Source organism: Oryctolagus cuniculus, chromosome 2 (genome assembly GCF_051225735.1).
Source record: "Oryctolagus cuniculus isolate XC-2025 breed Fujian yellow rabbit chromosome 2, ASM5122573v1, whole genome shotgun sequence".
Classification (NCBI taxonomy): domain Eukaryota; kingdom Metazoa; phylum Chordata; class Mammalia; order Lagomorpha; family Leporidae; genus Oryctolagus; species Oryctolagus cuniculus.
Window position 1 is genome coordinate 136,767,078 of NC_142868.1, and position 20,128 is coordinate 136,787,205.

General features: G+C 43.8%; 1 protein-coding gene and 1 pseudogene across 4 annotated transcripts in view; both read left to right on the forward strand.

Annotated features, from left to right (window-relative positions):
* PAIP2B (poly(A) binding protein interacting protein 2B) overlaps nt 1-20,128 on the forward strand; it is an 86,944-nt gene that overhangs the window by 32,401 nt on the left and 34,415 nt on the right. The window contains exons 2-3 of one of the 4 annotated variants that reach the window (XM_051842796.3): nt 7,225-8,045; nt 8,659-8,735. The gene's annotated coding sequence lies outside the window, so the exon portion shown is untranslated. Of the gene's footprint in view, nt 1-7,224; nt 8,046-8,658; nt 8,759-20,128 lie in introns of those variants that run through there. The other 3 variants (XM_070069023.2, XM_089327576.1, XM_089327575.1) reach the window with 3 other exon arrangements.
* Nucleotides 383-1,119, forward strand: LOC149128066 (iron-sulfur cluster co-chaperone protein HscB pseudogene; annotated as a pseudogene).

Below are 20,128 nucleotides of genomic sequence, written 5' to 3' on the forward strand. Positions count from 1 at the left end.
GGACTCTTAGCTTATAGAAAAGCTATGGGGGCAACTATATCCCAGAAAGACTTCAGGTCTGTTAACAGAACGCCCGTGTCAATTTCTCACAGAAGCTGACCTTTGTTGAAGTCAACTGTTATCCCAGAGAATGGAAATTCCAGCTTCGAGGCTCTGTTTCCTGAGGCCTGGTACCTGAGGCTAGGACACACAACCCATCCTAGCCTGTAACAACTGCCACGTTCCGAGCAACTCGATCACACCAGGCAGGCTGCCTCTTTAATGTTCTGAGAGTTCAATTTCATATACTCTCAGCAGCGGAAACTCTCAAGGGAAACGCTTTCCTTAAAACCCAGGGGACATGTATACAAGTCGGTGCTCTGTCACCATGCTGTCTGACCGTTCTATCTACCTTGAATATGGTCACCAAAGGTCAGAATCAAAAATTACTTCCTGGCTTTTTCCCACGGGCCAGATGTGGAGCTGGAGGTCCCGGGAGTTGTGGCCGGCAGGGGTCCCCGGAAGAGGACTGTTAAGCTGCAATGCCGCATCGTAGGGGAGAAGTAATTCGCCCGGTTATTGGAACTGCGGCGTCCGGGGGCGCCCTGGGCTGGGGGACGGGTTCTTCTGCCCACAGTACCGCACGCTGCAGCCACCTGACCGAGCTTGAGACTACGTTCAGCCTCATGGATTGCAACCGCTCCTTCAGAGTTGATACCACGGAGCTCCAGCGCAGGGATCAGGAGCTACAGCATCTTGTCCACCCAGATTTCTTCAGCCAGAGGTCTCAGCTAAAGCTCCATGGAGTAGAGATTCCTGAAGGGGCAGATTATGACATGGACAAGCAATTCCTCATGGAAATAATGGAAATCAATGAAAAACTCGCAGAAGCTCAAAGTGAAGCTGCCATGAAAGAGATTGAATCCATTGTCAGAGATGACTTTGAAAAGGCCAAGGAAAGTTTAACAAAGATGAGATACTTTTCAAATGTAGAAAAAAAGCTCAAGTTAAAGAAGATTCCCCTCTAACTGTTGCTAATTTAAAGTTTTAAAAATAAAGTTCTTGTATATTTAAAAAAAAAATACTTCCTTGTACATTACTGCTACCTGAGACTTCCACACCAGATGAGTGCCTGGAAAGTCTAAGGAAACCATGCATCATTATCAACTCTCAGTGTTGCTTTGAATGTTTCTGACCCAATCTTCTAATAAGGACAGTTTCCATATTAGCCCCCACCCACATCTCCACAGCCAATTTAGTAATCAGATCTTTCTCCATGGAAAATTCAGTCATTTGACATCTTGCCTGTTCCCAAGTTTTCCTTCCAGGTGAGGAAGCCACTTCCTTGCCCAACTGAATACTGCCCACCACACACAGTGATGACCAAATGCTGCATCTCACCCAAAAGTTCAGTGAGAATTTGTCACTGACATACATCATTGTGTCTTTGTAGCACTCCTCACCATTGCAGGTTATGTGTTCAGCAGTTTGCTCCCTCTCAAATCAGAGCGCCTTACGTATGTTCCTACATCTCCCTATACTACCAACCTGAAGCTCTACAAACTCTGTAGTAATGATGCCTCAATGCTTTTGTGCCCCTGTGACATTGAACCTTCAAGCCCAGCAGACCAGCCTGTGGACTGGGACTGAGAGAATAAGAAGGATAAATGTTGCTCACTTTAACTTGGTTCCTTTCCTAGGAATTAATTAGCCTTCTTTGAGTTTTACCTCCAAACTGTTCTCACACGAATCCGGTTTTTCTTGGCTCTTGACTTTTGTCCTTGCTATCATTTGATGCTCTATTCCTGCATTTTGGATTCTTGAGTGGAATTTGGTTTTTGTGTCTTGAATCCTTGAGGGCTTTGCCTTATGTTCATTGCTCTGATGCTTTGTGAACTGTATCAGGCATTGTAGACTAGGGCCCAAGATCTCTGGGTCTTAATACAATAGCGTGGCACTCTTTTCATATGTATGTTCAACTTGGGTCAGCAGGGGTTCTACTCATTGTAGTTACTTAGGAGACTCAGGCAGATAAACGCTCCATCTCACTCCTGCAACGTGATTGCTATGATAGGAAAAAGGTGTGGCATATAGTATGTAAGCTTTTGAAAATACCTATCCAGAAATGACACAAACTTCTATCCACAATTCATCAGCAGAAACATATCATATTTGCATGCCTAACTTCAAAAGGAACAAGAGTGCCACCCACCATGAATCCAGAAAAAATAATGGAGGATTTGTTAATGGTCTTTTTTTTTTTAGATTTATTTATTTATTTGAAAGCTAGAGTTACACAGAGAGAAGAGAGGCAGAGAGAGAGGTCTTCCATCCCTGGTTCACTCCCCAATTGGCCGCAACGGCCAGAGCTGAGCTGATCCGAAGCCAGGAGCCAGGAACTTCTTCTGGGTCTCCCACGTGGGTGCCGGGGCCTAAGGACTTGGGCCATCTTTACTGCTTTCCCAGGCCACAGCAGAGAGCTGGATTGGATGTGGAACAACCGGGTCTCGCACCGGCGCCTATATGGGATGCCGGCGCTTCAGGCCATGGCATTAACCCACTGCGCCACAGCGCTGGCCCCTTGTTAATGGTCTTAATGACAGGACCAGGACCCAAACCTTAGTATGGCCCATCCAGTATCACCCCACCAAGGCCCATCCCAGTGCCATCTGCCACCTCTTATTCCTGGAGTTTTCCCTTTCCACTCATCCCACGTTGCCTCTACCACCTGACTCCTCTCTCTGCATTCCCCCTTAGTGTAACTGCCTGGTATATTATCTACATTTTTGCTTTTGATTCTGATCTCTGCCTTTGAATTTCAGGCCACATAAATGTGGGAAAGAGTGCTTTGCCCATAAACTATGCTTCAAACCTAACAAAGCCAGTTAAGTTCTGTCTAGCTCCCTTTTGACAGTGGAGCCACCCAGAGTCCCAGGACTTGCACTTGGGGGAAACATACTAAATCTTTGTCCAAGGAAGGGTGTTAAAGCCCTGGTAACTGAGCCAAACCTAGCCATCATGCAGGGAGCCAGAGGCAAGTAACAGGATCCTAAAACAAGGTCAGGGAGCTGGAAACATGAGAGTGAATACCAGCAGGGAGAACGCTGCAAACACAAACACCATAAACAGGGTCATACCATAGTCACATCTTGGAGTTCTCTAATTAAATGTGTTTCACTAAAGTAATACCTACATGTGGTTTATAAAATCAGTAGATTTCATAAGACTGATAATGCAAATTGCATCCCAGGTGGACACTGGTTCAAGTCCCAGCTATTCCACTTCTGATCCAGCTCTCTGCTAATGGCCTGGGAAAAGCAGTAGAAGATGCCCCAAGTCTTTGGGCCCCTGCCACCCACATGGAAGACCCTAGTGAAGCTCCTGGGTTCAGCCTGACTCTGCTCTGGGCATTACAGCCATCTGGGGAGTGAACCAGTGGATGGAAGATCTCTCTCTCTCTCTCTATCTCTCTGTGTGTGTCTCTCTCTCGTTCTCTGTAACTCTTTCAAATAAACGAATAAATCTTAAAAAACAGTTCATGGAAAGAGTGGATTATTAAAAAAACTATGCATGGATTTCAAAGTTTTTTTTTTTTTAATTTTTTTTTTTTTAATTTTTTTGACAGGCAGAGTGGACAGTGAGAGAGAGAGACAGAGAGAAAGGTCTTCCTTTTGCCGTTGGTTCACCCTCCAATGGCCGCCGCGGCCGGCGCGCTGCGGCCGGCGCACTGCGCTGATCCGATGGCAGGAGCCAGGAGCCAGGTGCTTTTCCTGGTCTCCCATGGGGTGCAGGGCCCAAGCACCTGGGCCATCCTCCACTGCACTCCCTGGCCACAGCAGAGGGCTGGCCTGGAAGAGGGGCAACCGGGACAGAATCCGGCGCCCCGACCGGGACTAGAACCCGGTGTGCCGGCGCCGCTAGGCGGAGGATTAGCCTAGTGAGCCGCGGCGCCGGCCGGATTTCAAAGTTTTTTGATCAAAATAAACATATTTTAATTTCATTTTCCATGAACTTTTTGAAGGATCCTCCTATAGGTGGCATCACTTACATTTTTCCTGGAGGACATCACTGCCAAAGCCCTCTGAGTTCTCCCCTCCACTGCAGACAGATTGTTCGCTAGGCCTGCCACCCAGGTCTTATCCTTTCATTCTCTCTTTTTGAGCTTCCTCCTTGCGTTAATTATATACCTTTCGTGTCTTGATTTACTTTCTCATGGTGACAGTTGATTTGTGTTTCTGTGAGACAGTCAGTCAGGTGCGGCCACAAGAGGAGACTCAGGAGAGGATCAGAAAAACAAAGTTGATCACACTCAGGGGTCCTGGAGAAGGGGGTCACCACATGCCACTCAGGGTCACAGGGGAAATGCCACATGTTAGCCAAGTGGCAGCAAACAGGAACCAGGGAAAGTCTACAAGCCTAACTGGGGCTTTCGGGAAAGGCAGGACAGGGCAAGCAGTTCAGATAACTGTGGGTAAAGCTGAATGACTTTGAGAAGGCTACAGGCTGTGGAGGTGGCCTCTAGTTACCTGGTTCGTGGCCCTAGGATGATTGAAGCAGGAGACCTGCGTCTCTCCTGTAGGTCAGGTAGAGAAAGTACAGCCACAGACTGATTACTCCACACAGGAAAGGCCTGCTCCCAGCTGAGCCCTCTTCAATCTCTTACGAATTTGCTGGCTCCTGGAGGGGGGAGTTTTCCCCCAGCCAGGCATTTAAGATGTGACACATATTCGTATACAGAAAGTTCAAAACATATACTCCACCTCATGTGATGCACATTCTCTAGGAGTTCCTGATAAAGGGTACCTGAGAGGAAAATTTCTTGAGACCTTTCTTGTAGGAAAGTGCTTTATTCCACCCTCAGACTTAATTGATAGTGTGGCTGGATGTGGATGTCTGGTTTTGAAATAATTACCCCTCAGAATTTTGAAGGTGTTATTACGTTGGTTTGAGTCTTAAGTTGTCTATAGAGAGTCTGATTTTCTTCTGATCCCTGATTTGTTTTGACAAAGGAATTTAAAGCCAGATAAGATTCAGGCTCTCTAAAAATCACTAGCCTGGGGGAAAATGAGATCTGATACCTTAGTCACACAAGACCCTGAAGTATTGGTTAATCTTGCTGACTAGCTGACACCGTTTGGGCAGTAAATAAGTGAAGCACACATTCCCTTCAATAACTCAAGAAAAGCACATGATCTCCTTATTGCTATTTCTGCCAAATGCATCACAGGATGCAGACAAGAACCACTCAGCAGCTAGTGCTGTCCTTTGTTAACTTGTAATTGTAACTTGTTCCTCCTTTTTCTGTTTGTGCATTCCAATCGCTTGGCTGCATTTTGGAGCACCTATCCTGGGCAAACAGAATAGTGTTTGCTGGGGGCCTTCCCCAGTTTGACTCAGATGAACTCCTTCATTCTCACACTCAGTGGGCCTCAACTTGCTTTCCAGGTTGCTGGTGTGTATGTGACCTATTTCTCTCTGGAAACTTTTAGGATCTTCCCTTTCTCGCTCCTGCTTTGCAAATGCTTTAGATGAATTGAAACTTGTGTCATCGAGAGCCCAATTCCATTTTTTATAGGTATTTGATGACAGCTTTCCATCCCCACTGTCCCTCTTCCCCTTTTGCCTCACATATAGACAAGCCAGTAAGAAAAGCTGGTGAGCCTTCCCTGGGAAAGTTCAGACCCTGAAAGTCCTGGTGTGTCCCCGAAAACCCTTACCCCAGTGTCGCTCCCTGCCCCTGTCTGTCCCCTTCCACCCACTGACCACATTTAAAGCCAAAGCCAGTCACCTCTGCAGCTGCTCTCGAGACAATTTTTTTGACCTGCTTGGGAGCCTCAGGTATGGACATCCTGATTATGTATGTATTATATCTCTCATCCCTTCTTCCTTGTAGTGGCATCAGTGTAGACATCCAAGTCTGTTCCCCCTTTGCAGGAACATAAAGCATCACCACGTAGTAGCTGACTGATCCATCTCTATCTGTTTGCAAAAAGGGAATAATAAGAGTACTCATATTGTTGCCTCTTAGATTCATTTCAGTTAGGGCTAATGAGGATGCATTGTGGAGATGATTGGGCAACAGTGTGAATTACCTAATATTACTGAATTGCATACTTTCAACAGTTAAGATGGTACATTTGATGTGTACAGAGGACTGACTTAAGAGACTCAAACATCTCTGGGGTTTAATATCCTAGAGTTGTCCCAGAAACAATCACCACTGGATACCAAAGAACGATTTGTAATCAAATAAAGCTTTAAAACAGAGTAGGCAGTCTTAAATGGATGTAACCTGACAAAGAACTTGCAAGTCCATGGAGCAATGTGGATGGAGAGTCTGGAGGTGTGCAGTGCCCTGCTGACCACCTGCCCTCTTCCCACTGCTCACATCTCTGTTCAGTGCTGTCCTCAAACAGCCCTTACTCTTACCATTTTACTTAAAATCGCCATTCCCCAAGCCATTCCATAACTCCGTTTTATTTTTCTCTGTAGCCTTTAGTGACAACATGGCATTTTATTATTCGTTGGTCACTCTTCCTTGTCAGTCTCCCCTACTAGAGAACAAGCATCTTCATTGTTGATTTTCATCACATATGCCCAGAGCCTAGATCACAGTCTGGGTCATCCTATCAGATGTTCCATTGTATTTTTTGAGTGAATGAATGATTTATGTATTTACTTATTATTTAATATATAAAGTATATACTTAATACTATTATTTCATTGAGTTTAATTCTCTTCATTTTTTAATGTTTATTTTCATCTACATAAAAGGCAGAGTGACAGGCAGAGAGAGATAAACAGAGGTCCTCCAACTGCTGGTTTGCTACCTAAATGCCCCCACTGGCTGAAACCAGGAGGCTGGAACTCCATGCAGGTCTCCCACGTGGGTGGCAGAAACCACCCGCAGCCTCCAGGGTGCTTTAGCGGGAAGGTGAGCAGCCAGGACTTCATCCAGCACTCCAGTATGGGATGCGTGAGTCCCAAGCGGCAGTTTACCCGCTGTGCCACAAAGCCCACCCCCATTTTCATCATTTACTTCCCCATCCTGAAATCACTTCCTACGCCTTTACTTCGTGTCACGTATATTGCTAGCTGGGTAAGCTGGGGGAGTTCGATAAAGAAACCCCCACTTTCTAAAGAATAAAATTCAAAGTCCTTAGCAAGCAAAGACTGGACATCTTAAATCCAAGGGAGTAAGGTTTTAATTGTATTAAGCGCTCAGGAAGTTAATTTTGTTTCTAGAACTCTGGGAGCGTCCCTTGACTTCCTTCCAAGCCTCTCAAAGACCCAACTTCTTAATTTTCTGCGACCGAGCTTAGCGCCAAGTTGAGACCATCGTTGCTTTCGGCGACCGAGTTGAGCGACAAGTTCAGGCCAGCTCGGCTCACAGCTCCTCCCTTGGTAATTGACAGTTGGGGGAAATCCTGCTGAGGCCTGCCCCCGCCCGCCTCCTGTCTAAACTGAGTGGCAAGAACCGGTGGGAATGGCTGCCAGCTCAGCCAATGGACGAAGCCAGAGCTAGAGCCTGTGTAAACAAACCCTGAGGTACTGCGCCTCGGGTTCCTCCCCCACGTGGGCCAGACGCGTCGGTAGCCCAATGCAGATCCAGAACGAGCGTATCGTCCTTTGAGCCAATCAGAGGCAATGTCTCCCGCAAGGAGGCGTTCCATCCTGAAGGAAAGAACAGAGGAGGCTGAAAGACAGACGTTAAAACCAATCGGAAGCTGGAACTTCTAAGGGCGTGGGCGGGCACTGTTTAACATTTAGACGAATACAAACCACATAAGCCCTTCTAGATGACTGAGCGGCATGCTATTCTGTCCAATAAACGAATGGGGCGGTGCCCGGCAACCAATGGGTTGGGTTCGGGGGCGGGGTGAGGAGCCAGTGTGCACTAAAGAGGCAACCAAGCGAGTGGTACTGGCTGTTCTCTGGTGCTGTGGCTCACGTTTTGGTACAAGAGGCCGAGACTGTCGGAGCGACTGTGACCTCTGCGGCGGCGGCTTAGGTTCTCGGAGGAGTGGCAGAGTACGATCTGAAGGAAGGACTTCTGGTGAGCCCAGGTGGGTTCGGGCTGCCGGGGAAGGGACCCGCGAGAAGCGCAGCTTTCCCAGCTCCGGGAGCACCCCGCGCCTCCTTTTCGGCCGCGCTCGGGGCTGCGGGGTGTCGCGCTGCCGCCCGAGCCCCTGTGGGAGGGAAACCTCGCGGGGTCCCTCGTCGTGGCCGTCGGTGATGAGGTGACCCGTGCCTCTCGGGGACCCTAGGGGACCGTGGTCCCGTTCCCCTCCCCGCACAGGTGCTCTGCCCCCCTTCACCCAAGTGCCTGAGTCCCCTCAGCCGCCTCCTCCCCTGAGATCCCCGGGCTCCGAGCCCTCTTACTACACCCTCAACGCTCTGAGGCAAATCCCCCGGAGCTGCGTCGCCGCGCCCCGCGCCTGCGGGAGGAGTTTGCGTGTGCCCCTCCCCCACGGGCGGCCCCCGCGCGTGATCTGCGTTTCTTAGCCTCCCTCTCCCCCAGCCCTTACTCTGGGTAGGCTAATTGGACTTGGAGACCTCGGCCCCGGGTCTTCTGCCTTGCCTTTTGCGACTGAATCCCTCACCCGCTTCCACCCTCTAAATTTCATCCTCATCTCTCTTGGAAACTAACGACTCCCCCCCCCCCCCCCCCCTTTCCAGGTAGCCCAGAGGTGAACGCCAGGGAAGCAGAAGAACTTGAGAGAGGCAGAATCCACTGAACTTGGGAGCTTTGCAAGGTTGGGGAACTTTCATCGGCTCTGTTAAGTTTTAAACTGTTGTTGGCTTCCTTAAGACGGCATTTGCCATTATCTAGAATCCGTGTCCCAGTACGGTTCTTTTGGTGATGATTGCTGAAAAAGCAGGTGAAACGGTTTTCCTGGCAGCAAGCCATTTAAAATGTATGACTATCGTGGTTATTATTTTAAGTAGATGGAATTGGATTGTACTTTAAACAGCCTAACTGAAGTGGCTGAGGGTGTGAAGTCTAAGTAAGGACCTGCCTCCCTACTTAGTCATAAAGCATCGGATGTTCTGCGGCTGTACAGCACAGCGTAATTTGGTCGCACTTAACCTATGAATGGGTAATAACAGCCCTGAATCTGTAAAAACAACTTTTCCTTTCCTCCTTTCACTAAGAATGTGCCTTCACCTTCATAGTATGAATGTATCTGGTTTCCCGTAGTGTTGGTTCTTGCCATATGTTTCTAGACAATAGCCCAAACTATGTTGTGCCTAAATAAAATTATGCCAAGAGTTTTGCGAGGAAAACTAACTCACCACTCTTAGTTTTGATTGAGGTTTTAGAGGTTTGAAAATATTTAGATAGTAGACAATAAGGGTTTTGTTTTAGAGATTGGAGGAAATTGAAATATTGAAATAAGATTGATAGGCTCCTTAGGCTGTGTGTGGGAGTGCAGAGGGGGGAATGAACATGTGTGTAAAACCTTGTAAATTCTTACAATGCTTAATTTTGTGACTTTACATAAACTGGAATGACTTTTCCTAGTTGTTAGTGGAGAAATGTAAGCTGTGAGTTTAACATGTTCATTGTGTTTGGGCCACAATTTTGCAAGCTTTTATGAAAAAGTTTTACTGTTTTCTTTATCCTATTTCTCACATACGTACACTATGCTTCCCTGTATCTAACTATAGAGAGATTTATCTTGTGTATAGAGAAATAAGCCTGTTAGAGTGGATTCAGGGAATGTTTACTCTGAGGTAGCAACATCGTCTGATGAACCATATGTTTGAGCCTTATTGATGAATCACACTAAAAAGAACAAGATCTTAAGACCATCCTAACAAATACCTGGGTATTTAGAACAATAAAAAGAAGTGATAACAGATTTTTAACAACTATCAAGGAAAATCCCAGAACAAATTACAAATCTGTGAATTGTTCACACTGTGAATTAGTATAGGCTGTAGTTGAAAACCAAAGTTACTTTTGTACAGTCTTTTCAGGTATATTTGTGCTTGGTAATTATTCGTTTACAGACTTACAGGATTATAGGTATCATTTCTCCCTAAAGACCTTGACCTTTCAACCAAGAATTAAATGCAGACAAAGAGTGCTGTAGTTGCATGTGTGTGTGGGATGCCTAGAAACACTGAGACCCTGTGGTCTGGTCTCATCTCCTGCTCTCGCCTTGCCCAGCTGCTGTTTCCTGAACCTGTTTTCCTCTGTACATCTGGGCGGCTTTCTGTAGGTGCTGTTCGCTCTCCTTGAAAGCCTTTTCCATACCTTATGTGCCTGGTGAAGTTAGGTTTCTTCAGAATCTTTTTGAAGACTGCCTCTACCTCATTCAAATAATTATATTTTTCTAACTTGGTTATTACATTATAAATAATTATAGTTTATTTTCATTATTCACAGTAGTATGGTCTGTAAAGTTGCCTAAAATACCTAATTACAAATAATAAACCATTGCTCCTAAGGAAAGTATGTACATATATACATATATGTACGTACATACATTAGGTCCTAAAAACCCTGGATCTTTATTTTACAGGAGGAAATGAGGTGCAGAAGTGTTAAGGGACTTGCCTGAGGTTGCCCCACTAAGAGGTGCTAGAGTTAGTAGTCAAGACCTGTCCAGTTGGCCCCAGCTTCTTGCACTACAGTGCAACGCCCCCTACTGTCTCTTCTCTCTCGTGTTCTGTGTGAGAACTGGAATAAGAAGGTTCAGCATTGTCTTGTTCGACCTTAGTTTGCGACATGTACAGAGAATGACAAGCTTTTCATTTCTGTGTGCATGTCCATGGATGACCGCTAAAGCTCCATGAGTGTTCATTTTGGGGTTACAAATAAATTTTAGTGAGGAGGCAAATTTACAACTATGAGATCTGCAAATAAGAGAATCTAGAGACCATTTCCTGGTTGCCATCTTCTGTGGAATGTTTCTTTAATTTCTTTGATAACTTGTTCACATATTTATTCAACAGATATTTTTAACCACTCATTATAGTCATATTCTGCTTCAGATTATTAAAACAAGCCAGAGATTAAGGTACTGCCCTATGGGCCTTATGTTTGAGTAGGAAAGACAGATTGCTAAGTCTGCTCAGGAGAGAGGTCCAGGTTGGAATTATAAATTAAACTGACAAGATAAACCTGGTGTGCCCTCTCCCATTTCACATCTCCAAGCATACTTTCAGAACATTGTGTTCCCTTGTGCTTTAACTCTTCACTTTGAGTTTCTGCTTTGACCTATGTTAACCTCTACCTATCATGTGTTGATTTTGAGGCCACTTACCCATGTAACTGGCAGAATATTGTAGAACAGTCATACTGACGTGGTCTTTGAATTCTGGCTCTACCATCTACCAACAGAGCTTGGTCAAGCTCTTGGACTTTTGAACTTATTTCCCAATTTCAAAAGTGGTGGTATGATGTGTTAGATCCTTGTGGGTTGCAAGGAGAGGCACACACATGTTACCTTTGGTGATGGAGGTTAACTATACACCTGAATGAGAAATCATCTCAGCAGCCATATTTTCTCATAGCTCTAGAGCTTCCAGACCGTTATAGAACATGAACATAGCAGGATAGAATTTGAGCTCTGGACAACTGCCTCTTTCACTTTGTTCACGGTAATTTGTATTTCCCCAGAGGGAGTAGCTGGTTGGATTGATCTATCACCTTCTATAATGGAGCCATCCCTATTGGGCAGAATTTTGAGCCAAGCCAAAATTGATTTTGATCTCCCCCAAGTTCAACTTGTGTGTTGTCTTTGAGGCACTGAGCCTTGATGTAGTTGCTTGTGACCAAAGAAGTAGGACTGGTTTTACTCATAGACAGAAAATGCTATGCTATAGCATATACAATAAGAAGTCTTTGGAGACAGTTTTTCTTTCTATTTTTCCAGAAGAATATGAGGGTATAGCAGTCCTAGAGTTTCACGGCCTTTGTCCAGTTCACATACCTATGTAACACAGTCATAGATAATGTTTAATAAAGCATCTAGCAAGATAATTGACACATGCCAACTGTTCAGTACATCTTCCATTTGGTTTTGCACTAGCAGATGGGTTCATCATAGGTATTCTGTTTAGTCACTTTATTTTCATTTATATTCATTTAGTCACTTTATTTTTATGAGGTAAATCCCCTACGAGTACAGTTACTTTGCCCTAGGAAGTGATTTGCTACATGTTGTTCTGCATAATGAGAACTGGAAGGAGGGCTGACTTTTCAACCTAGTGAATACGTGATGTTGTGATGCTTTAGTCTCCTGAACCACTTTCAGAAATGAAGTTGGCATACATAAGTGGTTCTGTCTTTATTATGCATTATTGTTTGCAATAGCATGAACAGGAATGACTTAGGTATCCATCAACAAAGGATTGCTTATGTAAACTGGTACACCCAAACCATGGAATAGTGTACAGTTGGAAAGAGGAATGAGGAAGAGCTATATCCTGTTGTAGAGAACTCTAAGGAACAAGGTACAGTGTAGTAGTATAGTATGCTACTTTCTGGGAAAGAAAGTGTAGGATAAAATAGTCACATAACATGTGTACTTGCAAAAGGATATTCTGACATAATATATAAGAAAGCAATTAAAGTGTTTATCTGCAGAACAGGAGTGTGAGTGGGACTTTACCATATTCCTCCACATATCTGAATCATTAAATAAGTTTTTTGAATTATGTGTTGGTATTATCTTTTAGAAATTAGTCAATGGATGAATTAAATGAGATTATGATAAAGGAATTTTAAAAACAGAAGATTTTGAGGAGCTGTCATCCTTTTTTTATTATTATTTTTTGACAGGCAGAGTGGACAGTGAGAGAGAGAGAGACAGAGAGAAAGGTCTTCCTTTGCCGTTGATTCACCCTCCAATGACCGCCACGGCCGGCGCGCTGTGGCCTGTGCACCACGCTGATCCGATGGCAGGAGCCAGGTGCTTCTCCTGGTCTCCCATGGGGTGCAGGCCCCAAGCACTTGGGCCATCCTCCACTGCACTCCCTGGCCACAGTAGAGAGCTGGCCTGGAAGAGGGGCAACCGGGACTAGAACCTGGTGTGCCGGCGCTGCAGGCGGAGGATTAGCCTAGTGAGCCGCGACACCGGCCACCTAATTTGTTTTTCTCCATGGTGCTATAGGAAGACTCTTTAAAAGAATAAAGGTAGGGCAACTTTGTGTAGTACACGTGTCAGAAGTGGGCTGATCAAGCTTGCAAGCCTACGTATGACACATGTGAAAACATGTGTTTAATTTTAAAGTTTATATATTTCATTTACTTGAAAGGCAGAGAAACAAAGAGACAGAGACAGGTGGACAGAGATGTCCCATCTGTTGATTCAGTCCTCAAAAGCTCACAACAGCTAGGGCTGGGGCTGAGCCGGGCTGAAGCCAGGAGCTAGGAACTCAGTCTGGGTCCCTACCTGAGCTGTCACATGCTGCTTCCCAGGTATACACTGGGAGGAAGCTAGAATCAGGACTGGAGCCAGGACTCAACTCCAGGCACTCTGATATGGGATGTGGCATCCCAAACAGTGTCTTATCTGCCTGCCCCCAGAAAAGAGATGAAAATGAAATAAGATTTCTCCCTGATTATAAAGGAAACCATACTCTTTGTGATATTTCAGAAGACAAAATATAAAGATAAATGATCTTTAGTTTTACAACACAAAACATTCTGGTTTTGTGCTTTTTAGACTTTTTTTTATGCATACAGCATTTTAAAAGGTAGAATCATAATATATAGTCTTTTTTTCACTTAAATATTTTGGGCATATTTCTTTGGCTGTAAATATATCCTGACATCCATCACCCTTTTATTTTATGTCATTTAATTTTAATTTTACTTATTTATTTGAGAGGCAGAGATAGAGACAGACAGAGCTCCTGTCCACTGGTTTACTCTCCAAATACCCATAATGTCCAAGGCCAGGCCAGAACTGAAGTCAGGAGCCGGGATTGTAGTTCTTATCTCCTATATGGTATCTGGAACCCAATCACTTGGGCCATCATTTGCTGCCTCCCAGGATCTGCAATAATAGATCAAGAAGCTGGAGTCAGGCACCAGAGCTGGGAATTTAACCCAGGCACTTCAGTGTGGGACTGGGGTATCCCAGCCACTAGGCTAAACATCTGCTCCTCCTCATCATTTTAATGGGTAAATGTAAGTTAACCATTGCTACCCCATGGTGATTCTCCTTGTGCACACATTTTGACAGACGTTAGCAGTTATTTTTGGGCTGAGTTTCTGGTAGAATTTCTGGATGAAAAGAGTAGAAAAAAATCTTGGGGCTCTTAATATAAAATTTCAAATTATACTGCAGAAACATTGAGTTTATACACCCAGTATAGAAGTGAAGGCGCCAGTTTCCCCGCTACATTTGTCACCTTTGCTGGTCTTTGAGCAGAAAATCTCATTGTTTCAGTTTACATTTATTTGATTCCTAATTCCTTTGAAATTAGTTATTTATTTGAGAGACCAAGAAAGCTTCCATCTGCTGGTTCAGTCTGCAGATTCCCACGATAGCTGGGTCTGGGCTGGGAGCTGGGAACGAAATCCAGGTCTTCCGTGTTGGTGGCAGGAACTCAGTTACTTGTGCTGTCACTGCTGCCTTGCAGGGTCTGCACTGCTAGGAAGCTGGAGTCGGTAGCTGAAGCTGGAAAGTGAACCCAGGTCCGCAGAGTGGGACGTGGGAGTCTCCCTAACACTGAGCTAAACCCCACTTTCTGGTCGCTTTCATTGTTATGCTGATTGCTTGCTTCTCTATTGTCCATTTTCTATTAGAGCATTTATCTTTCTTAGTAATTTTTTATAATTTTTTGTAGACTGAGGACACAACCTTTTATCTGTCATCAAGGTTGTAAATACTTTCTCACAGTATTTTGTCATTTCACTTTATTTTTTATCTTGAGTAAAAGCAGGGTTTTTTTCTTTGCTGTCCTCTATCCATTTTTTCACTTTGGTGTCTTCTTAGGAAATATACAACCCTACTCTGCGCTTAAAAATATTATTTTATTGTTCTTTTTACCAAAACAATCATTTTAAACTTTTCTCTATATTTAATGTTGTGTGAAGGGGAACCGTCTGTTTTTGTTTGTCCTTGGATCCTCTGCTTTGAATGGCTAACTAGTTCCAACATTAGTTTAAAATCATGTATACTTTCTCTCTCTTCTATTTGAAACACAGCTTTTAAATTAATCAGATTATTTCCAGACTCTCTCTTCCATTGGTATTTTTATTTCTATGCTTTTACATTATTTTAATTCATTTCATATTTTCCTCTTTAAAGAATTCTAATGATTGTCATTCAATTATTACCCCACCTAAAACAAGAATCAACTTCTTGAGTTTTCAAAACGTTGTTTTTTAGATGTTGCATTAGAATTTAACTGAATCTTTAGATTAGCTTAGGAAGAATAAACATTACCATCCCTTTATTCTAGTAATTTTAAATACCTCTCAATAAATTGTTTTATGTTCTATACATTTATTAGATTTATTCCCAAGAACTTCAGAGTGGGGGGAGACAGAGCCATCTTCCATCTGCCTCTTCACTTCCCAAATGACCACAGCAATGAGGGGGCTGGGCCAGGCAAAAGCCAAGAACCAAAAATTCCCTCTGGGTCTCTCACTTGGGTGGCAGAGAACCAAGTACTTGGGCCATCATCAGTTGCTTTCCCAGGTGCATTAGCAGGAAGCTAGATCAGAAAAGGAGTAGTGGGGACTTGAACCAGCAATCCAATAGCGATGCTGGTATTACAAGTGGCCACTTAACCTGCTGCGCCACAACTGTTGACCCTTCTTTTATCTTTTCTAACTGCTATTGGTTTATACAAATGCTGTTGATTTTTGTGTTTATTTTATAGTCATTCTCATTTAGCTCTGGATATTTTGTTTTCAAAAACTTTGAGGAACACAGACACAGGCAGAGCTCCTATCCACTGGTTTACTCCCCACATGTCTGCAACAGCTGGGGTTGGGCTGGGCTGGGTGGAAGCCAGAGCCAGGAATTCAATCCAGGTCTCCCACATGGATGACCAGGGACCCAACTACTCTGAGCCATCACCTGCCACCTCTCAGAAAGCTGAAATTGTGAATGGGAAGTGGACTTGAACCCAGACACTCCAACATGCGATGTCATTGTTCCAACCTAAGATCTTAAGTTTCTTTTTCTTTCTTTCTTTTTTTTTTTTTTTTTGACAGGCAGAGTGGACAGTGAGAGAGAGAGACAGAGAGAAAGGTCTTCCTTTGCCATTGGTTCACCCTCCAATGGCCACCGTGGCTGGCGCACCGCGCTGATCCGATGGCAGGAGCCAGGTACTTATCCTGGTCTCCCATGGGGTGCAGGGCCCAAGTACTTTGGGCCATCCTCCACTGCACTCCCTGGCCACAGCAGAGAGCTGACCTGGAAGAGGGGCAACCGGAACAGAGTCTGGTGCCCCGACCGGGACTAGAACCCGGTGTGCTGGCACCGCAAGGGGGAGGATTAGCCTAGTGAGCCACAGCGCCGGCCTAACAGTTTCTAATAGTTTTTTTTTTTTCCCAAGACTGTATTTATTTGAAAGGCAGAGTGAGAGAGAGAGAAATATCTTCCATCTGCTGGTTTGTTCCCTAAATGACCACAAAGGTAGGGACTGGGCCAGCGGACTGGGTCAGGCCAAAGCCAGGAGCTTCACCTTGGTCTTCTACATGGTTGCTAGGACCCAAGCGCCTGGGCTATCTTTGCTGCTTTCTTAGGCACATTAGCCCGGAGTTGGATTGGAAGTGCAGCAGCCAGGACATAACCCACTACACCACTACACCACACCAGCCTGGGGAAGGCCTGGGTTCGAGTTCCAGCTTTGCCTCCAGTTGCAACTGCTGGTGCCCATCTGCGATGCAGGTGTTGTAAGCCACACTTAACCTGCTCTGCCACAACACCAACCACTCTAACAGTTTTCAGTTGATTCTTAGTCTTGTGAAAAATGAAATCCTTGTATTTGCAAGTCAGAATAATCTTGCCTCCTCCTTTCCAATAATTAGTATACCTCTTGTGTTCTTAACTAATTACATTGGATAGGAGCATTCAAACAAACTGAAATACTGGTTGTAATAGTTAATATTTCTATTTTTTTTGCCCTATCTTTAATGGGAACGCATTAAAAGGTTGAGAGTGATGATTTTGTGAGTATGTTCAGTATACTAAAGGAGCTTGATTTTATTCCTTTTTTAAAATGTTTTTTCCTATTTAAAATTAGATTTAGTAAAAATGGGTATTACACTTTATCAAACATCTTTCTGGCAACTATAGAGGTGATCATGGTGGCTTTTTTTTTATATTAAACTCTGAATTTCTAGGCTGAATCCAACTTGAGCAAAGTGGTTTTGTTTCATTTTTAAGTAAATTGCTTGATTTTATTTTCCTGTTTTATTTGAAATTATATTTATGGTATGGAAATTGGTTTGTGGTTTTCCTTTGTGCTAATTTTGTTTAGTTTAATGTGTTTAGCTACTTGTACACAAATAATTACAATGCTCTCTGCATTTAATTGTGCTTTGAAATAGTTGAATGAGAATTACCTGCTTTTGGTAAGTAGGTGCTTCATGGACTATAGACTTATTTTGGGCACTCTTTAAAATTAAGTGGCCTCAGGAAAATTAAGTTTTTTTCTTTTCTTTAAGATTTGTTTATTTATTTGAAAGAGTTATAGAGAGAAAAAGAAAGATGGGGAGATCTTCCATCTGCTGGTTCCATTTTCCAGATGGCCACAATGGCCAGAGCTACGCTGATCCAAAGCCATGAGCCAGGAGCTTCTTCCAGGTCTCCCACATGGGTGCAGGGGCCCAAGGACCTGGCCATCTTCTAATGCTTTCCCAGGCCATAGCAGAGAGCTGGACCTGAAGTGGAGCAGCTGGGATTCGAACCCACGCCCATATGGATGCTGACACTATAGGCTATGCCACAGTGCTGGCCCCAAAATGAAGTTTTAATATACTGATTTTTAGCATAAACAGAAGAAGAAGAGAATGTAATCATCTAATAAGAGTTTACTTTTGTTTGCTAATGTTGTTATTGGTGTCATTAATCTAGGCTTTGGTGCTACTGCTGGGGTATTACTAAGCTCACCATCTGTGTGTTCAGGGGGCCTTTGCTTTCATATCGAACAAGTTTTGTTCTGCAGCCTTGCAGATATACAAAGTGTGCACACCAGGACAGAAAGAAGTAATGCAGTAAAACTTTGGCTGGAAGCTTTTGTAGAATGGGGTATTCTGGTTTTGTTTTATTAACTTGGAAGTATAAAGGTGAAGAACTTCTAACTTCCTGTTGAATGCAATTCTGAAATATAGCAAGTGATTCTACTTTTCTTTAGTAAGCTTGGTTTGTTCAGACCTACTTGATATTTCATTATAGAATTTCCAGAGTGCTTGAGGCTGACAGTGCCAAGATCCTTTTTGAGAATTTGAGTTAGAAGAGAAGGTAAACAGTGTTGTATGAGATCATGCTATCTGGGACTGATACTCATGAGTATACTTTTGACGTGAAATCTCTGACTGTGACTTGTCTTCTTATTTAATCCACACATACACACACACACACACACACACACACAACATAAAACGCATTGGAGACAGAATGATAATACTAAGAAGATTATGTCTTTTAATCTGATGTTTTTATTTCATTTAAGATGGAATATACAGAATCCTTCACTTTAGAAACACATTTTTCTCCCTGCTGCATACCTGGGTGTGATTCAGAATCCCCTGGAGGGCTTATTACAACACAAATTGCCAGGCCCCACCCTGGAGTTTCAGGTCTTGGGTGGGGCCTGAGAATTTGCTTTTCTAACAAGTTCTCAGGTGATGCTGCGGGTCCAGACATTTTTAAGAGCCACTGCAGTCTACTAAATATAGATTCTAGACATCTGGTTCCAGGAGAAAGCTTTGTTTGATCTTGGAGTATAAGAAACACACATTATGAAGCGAATCATGAAAGATTCAGCCCTCACTGCCAGAATAGTGTTAAGCTCAGTTTAGGAAGACAGAGGATTCCAATCAAGGAGGATTTAGTGATTAGCCCCATGAGAACAGGAGTTATTTCCATCCCTTTTTTCTCCCTAACCCTAACCCTGATGCCCCTCCCCATCACTTAGCAGTTTGCTTTGGAACGGCCTAGTATTAAAAAAATAATAATAATAAAAAAAAAGATAAATGGCTTTGTTTATTCGATTGAAAGCTTTATGTGTGTTTTAAAGGTATTAGTTATGTTTATCATTAAAGTTTTGGGTTTTTAAAGAAAATAATTGAAAGAATAAAAGGAACTTTTGCAAAATGAGAAATCACTAGAACTATTGTATCTCATTAAAATGTTGGAGAACATAGTCTGTTTCATATAACATTAAATGTGCTATGGACTCTGTTTTTTAAGGCAAAAATCATAGACCTGGCATACACATTTTTCTGGGGCCAGCATTGTGAAACAATGGATTAAGCCACTGCCTGCAAAGCTGGCATCCCATTTGGGTGCCAGTTCTAGTCCTGGCTGTTCCACTTCCGATCCAGCTGTCTGCTAATGTGCCTGGGAAAGCATGCCAAGATGGCCCAAGTCGTTGGACTCCTGCCACCCACGTGAAGATCTGGATAGAGTTCCTGGCTCGTGGCCCAGCCCTGGCTATTGTGGCCATTTAGGGAGAGAAACAGTGAATGGAAGATATCCCTTTCTCTCTGTAACTCTGCCTTTCAAAGAATGAATGTATTTTTAAAGTACATATTTTTGGCTAAAGACAAGGATACCTGTGCTGAACTTCAACATCAAATGCAGAATTTGGGGATTGAAGAGAAGGGAAACTCTGGGAGCCACCCCTTTTCATAGAAGAGGTTTGCTGTGACAAGTTTTTCTTGCTTGTCAGCTGTCTGATTTCTGCTGTTGCACTGTTAATAGCCTCAGTTTCTGAGCTGACCAACTGATCCTGCCTAGACTGTTTAGAAGACTAACTGTATGACAAACAATGACAAACAATGGGTTGGGCAGATTCCCTGCTTAGAAATTCTCAAGTCTTGCTGCCCTTGTCCCCTAGAAAGCCCTTAGAAAAGAGTTTGGATAGGAACAGGAAGGTAGAATTAAGTCCTGTGGACTCACCAGTGGCTGTGAAGCTTGACTGCACATCCTGAACAGCCCAGGAG